Below are 13,556 nucleotides of genomic sequence, written 5' to 3'. Positions count from 1 at the left end.
TTGCATTTGTTTTCTTCTCTTCAGCCCCTCCATTTGTTGCAATGATTGAAGGTCAGATCCATCATTGGGCTCGACACATTAAATGTTTTATTCTCCGGAGAAACCGAGACGTATGAAACAGAAATATAAGGGAATAAAAGCCAACGATTTGTCTTTAAAATTACCCCCGTATTTGCATAATAGGGGATCCGGGTGTCGCGCCCGCGGGCGGCGTTTTTATTGCGCGTCTCCGGCGCGTTATCAATTTCCAGACTTCAGCACAGAGCGAGACCTGTCATGCGCGCGGATCTGAAGAACACAGACAGAACCAGAGATATAAAGCAGCAAAGTAGAATTAAGTGATATAAGGGTCGTATGTGCTTTTCAATAATAAATAAGAGACTGAGAGAAGCGGTGGAGCAATATGAATTGACGCCGGTAAGTAATAGAGCATTTAAAAACACCTACTATGTTTTTATTATGATCTGTGCCGAAGCACCACAGACTGAGGCAATGTGAAGATCACGAGTTTAAAGGCCACACTGGAAAAACTCAATAGGAGAGAAAATCCTCACAGCCCTGAAGCCAAACTGACACAGCAAATGACATTTGGACTGTTAATAATTATCATCCTCCGTCACCCCATTAAATATTAAATAAAGCCTATTAAATGTAAAGTAATAGCCCGTGAATTCGCTGGTGTTGTTGAACATCTGTTTCCTCTCGCACTGACACTAAAGCATTGATTCAATGCGTTGATGATGCAATGGTGCGACATTAGCAACACTGTAAAAAAAAAAATTCTGTAGTTTTTACAAAATAATTTTGGCAGCTGTGGTTGCCAGAATGATTTTGTAAAAAAAATACAGAAAAACTGTAAACACATTTAAGGCCAAAACCTGTAAATTTTACAGTATAAAACTGTAATTTACAAACAAGAAAATGTAAATGTAAACCAGTAAATTCAACAATGCACACTGCTATTAAAATCTGTTCTGTAGTTTTTACAAAATAATTTTGGCAGCTGTGGTTGCCAGAATGATTTTGTAAAAAAAATACAGAAAAACTGTAAACACATTTAAGGCCAAAACCTGTAAATTTTACAGTATAAAACTGTACCAAAATTACATTTAAAGCCATTAACATAAATCAATATACAACAGCACTGTAACGGTCTCATATTTCAAAGGTTTACTGGCTTATATTTCCCAATTCATCCTTAGTCCTATTTTGTTAAAAACTGTAATGAGATTAAATGATTTAATTATAGTACTAAAATACAGATACAAGTTAATTTTATTCAAATGTTTACTCACAGTATACTATTTACTGTGATAAACATACAATATACATTACTGAACATTCAGGAGAAAAGACTAACCAGATGTCTATGTAAATGTGGGCTAACTGAAAGAGCATGTAATAATGCAAACACTGATGATGTGATGTATGCCATTTCATCATGTTTTTATTGGTTTATGGTCACATTCAAATGTGGCCTGCAGAAAAACATCACTGGAAGCTTGTTGCACATGTGCATGATGTTATCTACTTCTCCGATCATCCAAACTGAGCATTATAATATAATAATATAATTTCGCAAAGCTGTAGTCTTGTGTATAAGGAACAGAAACCAAGTTTAGGACAGAAAAATATATTATTTTCTAAACAATTGCAATGCATTTTGCACCACAGCGCCCCATCTGGAGACACTTGGTCCCACGGCTTCTAATTGTAGACACACCACTTATTAAATTCCATGCGTTTAGCATGAGCAAAAATGGTTCAGGCAATGAGAAAGAGCAAAATGTCATTCAGTGAGTCATTGGAATGGATGAAGTTCCATGTATCAGCATTGATAGAAGCTATTTCACATGGCTTGAAGAATGTACGCTGAGTTTCAAGTAAAATCTCCAATCTGATTTTCCATATGGGAGCTCACAATTACCGTGGTGGGAGAGACCAACAATCCTACTGGCACATTGCACATGTCTCAGCTGCCAGCATCAATGTGTAATGGTCAGAACAGCATATCCAGATATAGCTAAAAATGCACAAAACTGTAATGATTTTATTTAGTTATTTTTTTACCTCACTTTCTTTGAGAAAGAGGCGTAATTACACTGTAAAAAAAATTCTGTAGTTTTTACAAAATAATTTTGGCAGCTGTGGTTGCCAGAATGATTTTGTAAAAAAAATACAGAAAAACTGTAAACACATTTAAGGCCAAAACCTGTAAATTTTACAGTATAAAACTGTAATTTACAAACAAGAAAATGTAAATGTAAACCAGTAAATTCAACAATGCACACTGCTATTAAAATCTGTTTTGTACCTTTAACATACTGACAACCACCATAATAATGCAGGTGGTAAAAGAGAAAGCCACATGAAGAATCAAAGCTCATCATAAGCAGCTTCGCCACAAGCAGAAGTATATACTAATATATAGAAGGTGCACAGAGTCATTCATGCAAACATAAAACACCATCAGGTAACACACATGATACTTAACTAATGCATTACACTTTCATTAAACAACAGAAGATGTAACATAAAGCCCAAATATACACAACTAATAACAAAAACTATTAAAAAAACATGATTATTTAAAATTTTAAATAAATTTTAAATAAAAAAAAAAACGTTCAAATGGGGGGTGTCATGCAGGGAATTTTGGGAATATCAGTTTAAAGTTTTTGGCTGTAAATTACACATTGATTTGTTATTTTTAATTTTAAAAAATGTAAAATTAACAGCATTTTACTGTAAAATTACATGAAATGTCTGGTTAGATATTTTACAGTTTTTCCCTGTATATAGCACGGGAACTTACTGTTAACCTATTAACAGTTTTTTTCCCATAGCGTTTTTACAATATTTTACAGTTAAAATTACACTTATTTTTTACAGTGAAGGTTAATGAGGAGGAAGCTCTGGTTTGAGTTTAGCAGGTTGTCTCACAGTTTTAAAACGCTTTTGCAGTAGATATGTAGTATATGTCAGTTCTCTTTAAACTCAAACACATTCTAGAAGAGTAAAAACATGTTGCAATTCTTGTCTTCAGTTTCAACAGTAGAGCTATAGATTTGTAACGTAAGAACCTTAAAAGTTGCATTTCTTTCTTTAAGCTAAATGCCACTTGCTTTGTGTTTCATTTAATACAATGATATTCATTCATTTTTATACTTTTTCCAGAAGGGTAAGCTCTTCAAACTCACTGAAATAAGTGTCCAATTCAACTTAAAAGCGTAAGTTTAGTTGCTGCTTTACATTTTGAAGTATAATCAAACTGACTGTACAAGTCCTTTCAATTCATTTTTGTTTTAAAAACGTGTCTAGTTGACTTTGGTGTAACTTAAATGAAGTTGAAACTGGTTGAATTCTTTGACGAGTTAAAGTAATGGAAAAACATAACCCATGTTACAGATCATGTCAAATGAAAACAGGACTTATGCACTATAAGTTCTCTGAAATCATGCAATAGCTTTGCATGAGGAAAAGACACAGATTTAAGTCTTCATTCAATAATAATACTTTAGATTCAAATGTACCATCAGTGACACCAAATGGTTCTCATGTGTCTTTTAATGCAATTTGGATGCAGACAGCTCTAACTTAAAGCATAGTCCTGGCAAGACAAAATGTAGTTCATAAACAATAACCCCAAATCAATCCGATTCAGACAGTGAAATTATTCAAGGAAAGAAATAAAAACCTTTTTCAGGCTCATCACATGATCCAAGCATTTCCAGTTTTTACAACCTCAAATCTATCAGAAACATCAGTCATGTCTGTCTCAACAGCTGTGTGCAGACATATTAATACATTTTAAAAAGCCCTCTGGTGTTTCAATCAACTGTCTGATCCATGCATCATAATTTTGCCCTAATACAAATCTGAATGCTGGAAATAAATCCATATTTGGAAACGTTCATTTCAGAGAAACAATGAAATCTGTGGGAGATGAATATATCGAATGGTTATAGAGATTTACACAGCCTGAGGACGAGTCCTGTACGAGGATATTCGTCCCTCCCAAAACTACTATATTACTTTTATTGGAAATTTGGGATCATTATTTTTGTATATTTATGTACCCATGCATGCAGCTGTCCCTGAATTTACTGACTTGTTTCTATAATGCACAGGAACAAAGCATAGCATTTTGATTGTAACACTTATGCATGTGGGGGAAAAAAAAACTTTTAGCATATATTTTGTCCAACATAAACATTCTACCTGAAGCTTTTACATGCAATTACTGTAAAAAGAAAAATCCAATTAATTCAGCTTAATCATTTATGGTAGCAACTGAACTCAAGTATAAGTATAATCAAATTGGCCATACAACTCATTTCAAATGGAGAAAAAGCATACACTTTAATCTTTTTGGGGGAAAAAACACATAAAAAACAAAACAACAAGTATGTTGCATGAAAGAAAGTCACATTAGTTTTATATGAAGAATGAGTAAATTATTCCTTTGATTCACTTTTGGGTTTAAAACAATTCATTTAAAGTTTGAACTTTATTTCAATACCAAAAAAATTTGGTATTTCAAAAAAATTAAGAGATTCTATTGTATTTCTGAGTTGGTCAATCATGCTAGAATGGAAGAATGCATGTCAATGCTGGCTTCAAAGGCCATCTCTTTGTGTGTCGCAGTAGGAATCCAGTTGCAGTTTGAGTTTTCTGCTCCATTAACCCCTCCGGCAAAAGACAATCTTGAATCATTCCAGCTATGAATTGCATGTTTCATGCATACGTCTGATATGAGGACAATAACCAAGAGAATTTACAAATGGAGCTGATCAGGAACTGATCAGGAATCAGTTATTCTGATGTAACACAACACCTGAAGTCAATAATTCACTTCACATTACTCTACAGACACCTTGAGGGCTTTAGCACTGAGCTGAGAAATGAGAGGCAGACAGAATATGTAGAGACGGATGGATGTAGAGCGATGGAGAACATGCATCTGGTCTGTGATGGTTGAGCGCACGGCTGGTTTGTCCACCGCTAAACAGAAAGAAAACAGCACTGCCTGAATGAACAGAACAAAGGAGATGAAAAGAGAGAATGCACACATGTGTTTGAAGAAGAATGCACGGCTAATGAAGATAATCAGGGAAGAAATGTTTAGAAGAATATTTTAAATACGAGAATCTGTTTTTTGTTTTCAGAAACATTGAAGTGGACGATGAGAAGCTCTTAATGTTGGTCACAAGTCTGACATAAGACTGTCATAAGATGGTGAGATTGAAAACACTAATAAAAATTTGAAATGCAACTAACTTGCAGCAAACAAACATTTATTTATTTTATATGTATTTATATTTTTATATGTTTGCTTATTCGAAATGAACAAAATGTAATAATGAGTGAGTACATCATAGAAGTTTAGGCCTACTATCTTCCAAACCATGTTTTTGTCTTACCCTAAATCACTATGGTAAAAATGATTAATATTTTAGAGCTGTTGGGAGCAGGGTCAGAAATTACCTTTTACATTAAGAGGCAATTTTTGCCCCCTGGAATTGATGTTTAAAATTATATCTAAATTATATGTTTAAAAACTGGAGCTAATAGGGCTGTAATATTATGACAACAATCGTTATTGTCGAATATTGCTCTTGATATTGTAATAATTAATGATTATTCATGTTGATTAACAGAATACATATAAAAACTTTTTTGTGTTTTGTGTCTGCATTGGCGCGTTTTCAGCGCTGACTAATCTAAGTGTCTTTGATTGGTCATAGCATTCCTAAGTTCAATGGAAACGTGTGTGATTGGTTATAAGGCTCAACGCTGAAAAAAAAAACAATGCGTAAAAAGCAATGTAATTCTGCGAATAGACACTTTTCCTTAATTTTCACATTAAATTTTAATTGCTACAGCCGCAATTGACTGTTTAATTGTACAGGGGCCAGGGGCGCCGCTATGCTTTCTGGACCCCCTGAACAGCATATTGACCCGGGGTCCCCGCAGTTGCATTCCGGGGTGGGGGGCTATGTCTCCCTCAGTAGAAATCACGTTCCAGGCCCCCTCTCCCTTGTCGGGCCCTTGGAATCATCCCCCCCCCCCCTCATTACGGTTGGTGTGTGTGTGTGTGTGTGTGGTTTATGGAGTATGTTCAGTCTCCGTGTGTGTGGAGCGTAGGTCACTTAATGAAAGCCGATTATCCTGTGTGTGTCACCGTTGGCTGTTAACCTCCTCACCCCTCCTGTGGGCTGACCGTGGGGGGCCGTGAGCGAGTGAGTGAGGGAGGGGGAGCAGCCACCAGCCTCGCTGCGCCCGGCCCTGGCAGAGCTCCTACTCGAGCCCCCTGCTTCCCACGGCCTGCTGGGCCTCAGACCCGAGGCTGTCTGCCCCAAACACCAGCCAACCAGTCAAGCAGCACTGCCCACCTGCCCGGCCCCAGGGCGCGCACACACACACACACACACACACACACACACACACACACACACACACACACACACACACACACACACACACACACACACACACACACACACACACACACAAACAAAGACAGGCCTCCTGCTCATATTGTGTGTGTGTTTCATGAGAATGAGGCATGAAATGAGCAGCAATGAAGCTGGATGTGATTCTGTATCCAAAGAAAACTCACAGGTCAAGAGATTCCACCAAAAATGACAATTCTGTCACCTGTCGTGCTTGCTCTGGCAGAAAAAGCAACTGTTTTTTTTTTCTTGGACGTCATCAAGTGATGTCTAAGACTGTAATCCGCATTTAATTGTGTCTCCATTGTTTTTTTTCTTTTGTTTTCTTATGTTTACAGTTGTAATTGTTCATTTTTATACTGTATTCTAATGATTTACGATTCTTAATTTTTTGTTTTATTTTGCTATCTAAACTGTTTAAGGATTATTTATTTTATTTTATTTAAATTGTTTATAATAATTGATTTTATTTCTTTATTTTGTTATCCTAACTGTTTATGATTGTTTATTTTATTTTATTTTATTTTATTGTAACTGTTTTAGGAGTTTGTATACATACAAACTCCTAAAACAATTATATATTCCTTTTAATTCAACATTTTTTGAATGATTTTATTTGATTTTTTTTACTTTATTTAGCTATCTGTTATCTGTATATACTGTTTACAATGGTTATATTATTTTTTGTTTTGATATCTTAACTGTTTATAAATTTTTTTTTTAATTTAAATTGTAATTTTATTTGTTTGATTAGCCTTTGATTAGCCTTATTATATTGTAGGATTATATATTTTTAAATATTTTATTTTATATTTGTTTTTATTCTATCCTAACTGTTTACAGTGTTTATTTTAGTTTTTAGGTTTATTTTGCTCTTCTGATTGTTTATAGGTTTTTATTTTATTTTGCTATTCTGCTATCCTATTTTATTTTATCCATTGGTTGATATGAAAACAGATTTCTATACCCAAATCCATTTGAAAAGGTGGTCTGGTATGTGGATCGTGTGAACTCTGGTTCATTTTGAAATTGGCATGAAACCAAATCCGGCATAACTTGCAGAAGTGTATCGCTAATGATAACACAATTTGCATCATTGCACAATTCACACTTACATCTCACAGCTGTTCAGAGAGCAACTTGCAATTCTTTGCATCTCTTGCACATATAAAGTTTTAGTGAAACTCACATTAATGATGCAAATGTGCTCTGTTTGGCATCACAGGTACAATGTGAAAACAGACCTGTAGGGCCGAAGGGAATGGAGTGAGTCGCGGTCTGGTGTGGATGAAGCAATCAAACTCAGAGAAAAAACAGCCTGAAACACAGAGATGTCTGCAGCCCAACTTTGATTATTAGATGTGTGCGAATGTAATTATGAAACATCACACACACACACATTCATTGCTCAACTTTTTAAGATGATCCCTTGCGTTGTTTCCGTGTGGTATTGTTATGTGTTAGTGTGTGTGTGTGTGTGAATGAGGGTCGTTTATCTTACTCAAGCTGTTCTTGTATAAAAGCCCTCCAGCTCGGCCCACACAACTCAATTTGACCATCTCACAAAACATTATTAACTGCGAAACACCCTCCCTCTCGCTCTCTTCAGTGGACTGATGTCTTCTGCTTTGCGTTTGGATCGTGTCGTGTGTGTCTGTGTTTGTTTGTGCTCCCCAGATGGGGGTGACCCTGACCGGCCCCTCCTGCTGAACACCCACCTGTCATACACGCCCACACACACACACACACACACACACACACACTTACTTCATGTGAAGCTTTAAATGTAAGACAGGCCATGAGACTCTCATTAGATGTCTAGATGAGATACTAGACATTCAGAAATGATAAAACAGTTAAACTTTAAACTGAAACAGAGTTTGACTAGGTGACATGAAAATATCCAAAGGCAAAATTTATTTTGGCAAAATTTCTGTGCTGTTTTTCAACAACTCAAGATTTCTGTTTCAAATAAACACTGTTCTTTTGAACTTTCTGTTCGTCAAGGAATCCTGAAAAATAAAATGTATTACTGTGTTCACAAAAATATTAATCAGCACAACTGTTTTCAACATTGATAAATGTTTCTTGAGCAGCAAATCAGCATAGAATGATTTCTGAAGGATCATGTGACACTGAAGACTGGAGTAATGATGCTGAAAATTCAGCTTTGATTACAGGAATAAATTACATTTTACAGTATATTAAAATAGAGAACATTTATTTTAAGTTGTAATAATATTTTTAGTATTGTCATACGATTAATCGCGATTAATTGCATCCAAAATAAAAGTTTTTGTTCATAAAATGGAGTGTGTGTACTGTGTATATTTATTATGTATATATAAATATATATAAGTATAAGCATACATAAATACACACACATACATTATATATTTTGAAAATATTTACGTCTATATTTATATTCATATAATTTATATTATATATACATATATTTTATATATGAAAATAACATATTTTTCCGAAATGTATACATGCATGTGTGTGTATTTATATATACATAATATATATAAACACAGCCCACACACATATATTATGTAAACCAAAACTTGTATTTTGGATGCGATTAATCGCGATTAATCGTTTGACAGCACTAAATATTTCAAATTTTTTACTGCCTTGGAGAGCAGAAGAGGCTTTCAAAAGCAACAGAAAATTGTAATTATTCCAAACTTTGACCGGTTGTGTATAGTTATATGTTATATGCACATGGTTAATGTTTTAAACAAAGCTCTAACTCTAAGCATTAAACGTAACACATGCTGCTCTGTTTGTGCTACAGACGTGCTTCATACGGCTTGTTGAGAAAAGGAGAACACATTATCAACACACAAGAAACACTTATGTTTCCTTCAGACTTTGTCATAAACACACAGATGCGAGTGATGACAGACACACGCTCATGAGGAGAGCGGATGTTGGCACAGACAGGCTCTCGCAGCAGATTGTTCCTCTCAGAGGCTGTCGAGGGGTGTGAGGGTGAGGGCTGCGCTGCGCTCCACGAGTTTCAGTACTGTGCTTTTCTTTACTCATTATTAAACAAGTAGCACACATCATAGTATCTGTGTGTATGCTGTTTTTTAGGAGAATCATCAATGACCAGATCAAATGAGTTCCTGTTGAATACTCATGGAATGAAAGTAAGTTCCACCACAGAAAACAAATATATGCTCTAATATTTTATTTTGCTACTTTATTTGTTTTATTTTATTTTGCAATCCTAGCTATGTTGACAATCGACAAATAAATTTTTTTTCTTTTATATTATTATTATTTTTCTTTTTTAATTTTATTTAGCTATTCTAGCTATGTTTAAAATTATTTATTTAATTTTATTTTGCTGTCCCTGCTATATTTACAATTAATTATTTTACTTCATTTTATTTTTTTATTTTATTTTACTGTCCCAACTATTTTATTTTATTTTGCTGTCTCTATATTTACAATTATTTATTTAATTTAATTTTTTTATTTTGCTATTTACAATTGTATTTTTATATTAATTTATTTTATTTTGCTGTCCTAGCTTTGCTCTTTAAAATTGTTTATTTTATTTTATTAATTTTATTTTATTTATAAAACGAGTTAAAATATTCAATTTTATTTTATTTTTTAAAATGTGCATTGCAAAAAAAAAGCAATTTCCATTTTTTTGTATGTGAATAGAATTCTGTTTATAGGTTAGCATTACAGTGTTCAATTTGTTTGTATTAATAATAATGTAATCATCTCAACATTCATTTTGATGTATCGTTTACATTATTGTAATGTTAGAAACAGTTTCTGTGCAAGCTAATATTATTTCCACATTAGGAAGGATGTTCTTTAATGTAACTCTCAGAACACTGTGAAAACTTCCCTCTTATAGATTTTCAGAAACTCATAAACAGGATCCTCATCCCTGAGCAAAGACAGTATGATTTATATTCCAGTCATACTGTCACGGTGTGAAATGAGTTTTTACATTCAGCCACATGATCAGGTAAAACATCTCAAACTTTTGTCATTTGAGGAGTTTAATCTGTAGCGCAGACACGCCTCACATCAAACACTGATTTAACTTGACAAGCTAATAAAACGTGTCTAGGTAACCATTCAAACGCTGGAGATTTGACAACTTGCTCTTTCTCTTTTCCTTGTTCCTCTTCCACACCACGGTTACATTCATATATACCCTAAAAAGAATGAATGATTATGATTGGTGTTGCATCCCAATTAATTGCCCAGATGGCATACTGTCTTTTTTTGTGGTTTAGGTTAATATTATATTACCCACAATTCCTCGGTCTGGGGAAGAGTTTGTGCTGGTTTTCTTTGTTCTTGCAGTTCAGACATTGAGAAACGCAAGTCTGAGTAAGTTTTTAAACCTAAAACATTAAATTCTAAAATTTACATAAAAATAAATGAAGGTAGGGTACCTATAATTTAACTATATATATATATATATAGGCACTGTGTCAAGACAGTTTATCATTATGATTATTAAAAATATATCAGTAAAATATAATGTATTTATTTTCTATATTGACTCATTTTTAAAATGTATGTGTTTGTGTAAGTATGTATATATATATACACTAACAGTCAAAAGTTTTGCATTTATTTGATCCAAAGTACAGCAAAAACTGTACAATTTTGAAATAATTTAAATATTTAAAACAACTGTTTTCTATTAATTTAGTCCTGTGATTTCAAAGCTGAATTTTTAGCATCTTTACTCCGGTCATGATCCATCAGAAATCATTCTAATATTCTGATTTGCTGCTCAAAACATTTATTATTAGTAGTAGTAGTATTAGTATTAGTATTATACTAATACTAATACCAACCCCTCAGAGGACCTCAGATGATGCCAACCCTGAAACAACATACAAAACTACCACATTTTGCTATAAGTTTGATTGCATCATATAATAATTGCTCTTAATAGTGTTCATCGTCTGTTTGATTACGTCTTTAATTGATTTTTCCGTACATTTCTGCCATATGTACATTAACTGACAGTCACCACTGATAAGCTACCACTAAATATTGTAGAAACTTAATTTGCTGTAAAGTTGCTTTGCAACGATTTGTATCGTGAAAAGCGCTATACAAATAAACTTGAATTGAATTGAATTGAATATTATTATGTTGAAAACAGCTGAGTAGAATTTTTCAGGTTTCTTTGAAAGAATAGAAAGTTCAGAAGAACAGCATTTATCTGAATCTTTTGTAACGTTATAAATGTCTTTATCATCACTTTAGATCAATTTAAAGCATCTCTGCTCAATAAAAGTATTAATTTCTATCATTTCTTTCAAAAAAAAAAAAGTATACTGACTCCAAGCTTTTGAATGGTATAATGTATAATGTTAAAAGCTTTTTATTTCAGATAAATGCTGATCTTTGGATCTATCTTCATCAAAGAAAACCTGAAAAAATGTACTAAACTGTTTTTAAATACTGATAATAATAATTTAAAAAAAATGTTTCTTGAACATCAAATCGGCATATTAGAATGATTTCTGAAATATTGTAGAAACTTAATTTGCTGTAAAGTTGCTTTGCAACGATTTGTATCGTGAAAAGCGCTATACAAATAAACTTGAATTGAATTGAATTGAATATTATTATGTTGAAAACAGCTGAGTAGAATTTTTCAGGTTTCTTTGAAAGAATAGAAAGTTCAGAAGAACAGCATTTATCTGAATCTTTTGTAACGTTATAAATGTCTTTATCATCACTTTAGATCAATTTAAAGCATCTCTGCTCAATAAAAGTATTAATTTCTATCATTTCTTTCAAAAAAAAAAATGTATACTGACTCCAAGCTTTTGAATGGTATAATGTATAATGTTAAAAGCTTTTTATTTCAGATAAATGCTGATCTTTGGATCTATCTTCATCAAAGAAAACCTGAAAAAATGTACTAAACTGTTTTTAAATACTGATAATAATAATAAAAAAAATGTTTCTTGAACATCAAATCGGCATATTAGAATGATTTCTGAAGGATCATGTGACACTGAAGACTGGAGTAATGATGCTGAAAATTCAGTTTTGATCACAGAAATAAATTACATTTTAAAATATGTTCACATAGAAAACAGTTATTTTAATTAGTAAAAATATTTCACAATATTACTGTTTTTGCTGTACTTTGGATTAAATAAATACAGGCTTGGTGAGCAATTCTTTAAAAAAACATTAAAAATCTTACTGTTCCAAACCTTTTGACTGGCATAGCATTTATATCACACACACACACACACACACACACTTCTCTCACCTCAAACACTCACACATACAGACGGGGGTCTGGTGATAGATCATTTTTAATCGCTGTGAAATGCATTAAAATAATAAAGCGTATTGGGAGCGGCCAGGGTGATGAATAGCCCCCTGCCTTCTTTATCGCATTAGCTACACTAACAGAGATATTGCGACCAGCGCGCGCCCAGACATATGTGCCACTTTCCCAATAACAAAAGTCGCATATTAAATTCCAGCACACTAACCAGGGATAAAGGACCGGAGAGAGAGAGAGAGAGTGGGTTTTATTTAGCTTCCGATTGGACTGTGATACTGTATTCCAGGGAATGCAGCCTTGCATTTGTTAGATATTCTTTTTTGTGGTTTAATTGGCTCAATTATCGATGTTCATTAAGTTCCAGGTACTGTTTTTGTACACTAATATGGAAAGCTAACCACCTGCTCTCTCTCTCTCTCTCTCTCTCTCTCACACACACACACACACACACACACATATATTTAAAGGGGTCATATGATGTTGCTAAAAAGAACATTATTTTGTGTATTTGGTGTAATGAAATGTGTTTATGCGGTTTAAAGTTCAAAAAACACATTATTTTCCAGATACTGTACATTATTGTTTCTCCTTTATGCTCCGCCTTTCTGAAACGGTTTGATTTTTACAAAGCTCATCGCTCAGAAAAGTAGTGTTGGGTCGTTCTTGAACGATTCGTTCATTTTGAATTAATCTTTAATGTGACTCGGGAGGAACGAGTCGTCTCGGGGAGTGATTCGTTCAGTCGCGCATGCGCAACATCCTATAGGTTCTGTACTGGAATTAGTCAA

General features: G+C 33.7%; 1 long non-coding RNA gene across 1 annotated transcript in view; it reads left to right on the top strand.

Annotated features, from left to right (window-relative positions):
• The first annotated feature begins 5,467 nt into the window (after positions 1-5,467).
• The window catches only part of LOC107552333 (uncharacterized), a 12,252-nt gene continuing 4,163 nt past the window's right edge, over positions 5,468-13,556 (top strand). The window contains exons 1-2 of the long non-coding RNA XR_001604849.1: positions 5,468-5,527; positions 9,482-9,486. This is a non-coding gene — a long non-coding RNA (uncharacterized lncRNA). The remainder of the gene's footprint in view (positions 5,528-9,481; positions 9,487-13,556) is intronic.

The sequence above is a fragment of the Sinocyclocheilus grahami genome, unplaced genomic scaffold (assembly GCF_001515645.1).
Source record: "Sinocyclocheilus grahami isolate Dianchi unplaced genomic scaffold, SAMN03320097.WGS_v1.1 scaffold447.1, whole genome shotgun sequence".
Lineage (NCBI taxonomy): Eukaryota > Metazoa > Chordata > Actinopteri > Cypriniformes > Cyprinidae > Sinocyclocheilus > Sinocyclocheilus grahami.
This window is presented reverse-complemented; position numbering and strand designations above follow the sequence as displayed.